Genomic DNA, 3,754 nt, shown 5'->3' with positions numbered 1-3,754 from the left:
TTTCGAGAGAATTCACTTAAATCGTAGTAATCGTTCGAGAGAAAGCTATTGCATCAATTAGTCTAGCCTATCCACTGAGATTTAGCAATTTTTAGTAAATTTCAATTATACATATAGCAAAATTAGCCTATAATCAATCACATCCTCGAGAATCCCCTCTCTACTTGTTTACTTCCCTATTTTCGTAATTATTATAATTGATAATTGACACTTTAAAACCCCCATATGATATTAGTTGTCAAATAATTAACATACTTTGCTTGGTTTCGATAATGTCTATTATAACCGATTAGACCAGAAGCTTTACTTCTTAATTGAATTCCATACAGTGGCGCTCACTGTGGGTTCGACCCCAACTTTTTGTTGAGTTATATACTAGATTACGATCGCATACACCTAGTATTGGATGAGGTATAGTTGAGCGTATAGTCTACGTATAATTAATGCAAGTATAACCAATACATGCATTGCTAATACACTCTATTTAACATTATTCTTATATATTTTGCCAAACGATCCCTATATGTTTTATGTTTATATAATATATAAAAGCATAACATGTACAATAATGCACTGTGTAATAGGAGATTTGAGTTGAAAAGTAACTTTGATGCTTTTCGTAATAATATTGAATGTTTTTAAAATTGACAATACATGTAATTGATTTTATCAAATTATGTTGTAACCAAATATTAATTACCATATTTTCTTCCTGTTAGATACTAAATCAAATATAAACTTTGTTGTTAGTAAACTTTTATCTATATGGAGTATTAATTAAATTTAGGTATAGAAAAGATTATATATTTTTGTTTTCCTCCTTGAAATATCTAAATATACTCCTGACTCATTGTTTTTTCTTTATATTTTTCTAAAACAATTTATTATTTAATTGGATTTAAAAAGATCTCATATATTAAACATTCATTAATAAAATTTAACCCATGTAACTTTGCAGTAAAGCTTAATCAAACCTTTGATAAAGCCCTCATTTTCTCTCAGTACTTATAATTACCAATAGTTGTATATATAGTGTGCAATTTATTTCTCTGCATATTGATGTTCTAATTTCACCTTTTATATGTATTTTTATTCTTTCTTTTTGGGTATGTGACTCTTTAATTGTTGTGTTCTTGTGCATATTTCATTATGCACTAATAGAATATTTAACAATAAAGATTTTGTGTATAATTTTACTTTACATTGATTCTGAACACATATAATAAGTGGTATTTTAATTTACCTTCTTACATCATTTTTTGAGATGTATTGCTTCTTCCCATTAAAAAGAAAGATCAAATAGTATAAAAATGAGAAGAATACTAAAAAATTATCATGGAGAGATTTGAGGTATTATAATTACTGTCCACTTGAGATGAATATCCTTTTTAGTAATCTATTTTTTTTAATTTTAAATTTCATTAGAACAATTATATAATTTCAATTTATGAATACTTCATGGAACAATCTATTTCTTAAGTTTGCATTATCAGTTTTTACATTATCTTCTTCTTCTTTTTCATTTCAATTAATATTATTGATTTATATAAATAAATAAATAAATTTATGTTTAATCTTGATGTTCACACATATTCTATAAATTATATAAATAATCACGAATCAAAATAATAATAAATATGAAAAGATGTTTAATTAATATATATTACAAAAATTGTAATATTAATATTTATTCATATTTTATATTTCTTTCAACTGCGCAAAGTGCAAATAAATACACTAGCTTATGTATTTAGTTGAAAATAATATCTTTTATTTTAATCTTAACTATCTTTTGAGTACTTGATTATTTATGCAAACACCAATTTTATATTACAACATTTTTTGGATTCATACGTTACTTTTATTATCACATTTGTTTACTATTTACATATTAAAGAAATATTTTTAAAATTATAAAAATGAAAGAAACATAGGTTATAAATAACACTTAAGAGTAAAAGTTATAAAGAAGATAAGAGACACAAATTGTTATAACTTTAATATATAGTAATATACATTACACATTATGCGTTGCTTTAATTTGTAAAAATAAATAAATGATTAAGAAATATATGGGGTAAAAATCACAAAAATAAAAGAAAGGATAAATAACTTGATTGCGTAGGAGACGTGCCATATTACAATCACAAAAGACCATAATTAAATAATATATAGGCATAGATTTCATAATAATATAGCTAAGACATAAAAAGTAACCTACATAATTATAATCACAGAGTAATAAAACTGAAAAATAAAACCTCTAAATACATTTTCAGGAAGAAAAAAATAGTGACAATAATAAATTGTTACATGCGTAAAAGAATAAGCAATGATATCATATAATAATTTATTTTATCTTTGATTTTCTTCGAGAGAACAATCAAATATAACTTATTCTCACAATTCTCTTGATTGAAATAATATAGTTATATTAATAGTGTTTTAGAATAAAAAGTAGGATCATAGAGGATTAAATGAGTAATGCTGTCAATATGTATAGTTCAGTAACTATTACAAGTCAAAGAAAAAAAAAAAGAAAACTCTAATAAAGGTAATTCCTAACTATGCTTCAAAAATTGTTCTTTTAAGTTTCCTTTATAAGTAGATCCATCACCACGTTCCACTTCCAAGTTATGTTAAAATCATTATTATATGCTATCAATTTTTGAAACAATTGTTAATATGATACTGTTTTATGTATGGTATTTATAATATCTATATTCTCATCAATGCAAAATAAGAAAATAATTACATCAAAAAAGAGAAACTGATCTAATCTATAATTGTAAGTTAAGAAATTATTAAGACTAAAATTAAAGGTATGTTATAAGTAATTACTATTTATAAACATATCAAATTAGAAAAACTTAAAATATTAGAAGTTATATTGTCATTTTATAATTAGAAAAATTTCTGAAAGAAAATCTCGACAAATAAAAAGTGTCATATAACTTGAACATAAATTTAACTACCTTATACACGCTCTTAGTAACAACAATCACATAGTCAACACAAGAATCAAGATAAATGGGTATCAAGAAAACATAAAAAAATAAATAAATAAAGGGAAAAGTAATACGATACAAGCACCATTTTTAATACTTCCATTAACAAAAAATTAAGAATTCAATAAATAAAATCATCAATTCATAATTCTTCAAACTCTTATATTTATCGATATTCATTGCATAAGCGATCTCCGTTGAAGGGTCTTCTTCTTCAAGATTAAAATATGAGTATATAAGATGTATTTTTTCGTAATCGTACTCCCATCTTATCGATATTCTGAATACGCCTTTTGAGGCACCACTATTTTTTTTATCTTTATTGACATTTTTATTTATTTTCTCCTATTTTTTAATTAAAGAAGAATAATTGAATGTATTAAGAAAGCAGAACACATGAATGGAATTTGGAGTGACCTCTCAATTCTTCATTAATAAATATAATAATTAACATAACAACTTATACACAATAAATTAGTATGATTATTTAAAAAAAAAAAAAAAGACAATTGCATTCGTCTTTTTATTCAAAATTTTGATATTTTTCTTAATTTTTTCTATGTATAATTTATTGAAAAATCTAAAACTATTTATTGATATTTATTTAAACAACAGAGGTTGTTATTATTTTTCATGAAATAGTTCCCACGTACTATAGACATTAAACACTATTTATTCTTTCTTTATTTCCTTTATTGTATATAAGTCTTAAATTCACAACTCATATATATATATATATATATATA

Source organism: Solanum pennellii, chromosome 8, assembly GCF_001406875.1.
Source record: "Solanum pennellii chromosome 8, SPENNV200".
Classification (NCBI taxonomy): Eukaryota; Viridiplantae; Streptophyta; class Magnoliopsida; order Solanales; family Solanaceae; genus Solanum; species Solanum pennellii.
The sequence above is the reverse complement of the archived record's forward strand: the minus strand, read 5'-3'. Positions refer to the sequence as shown.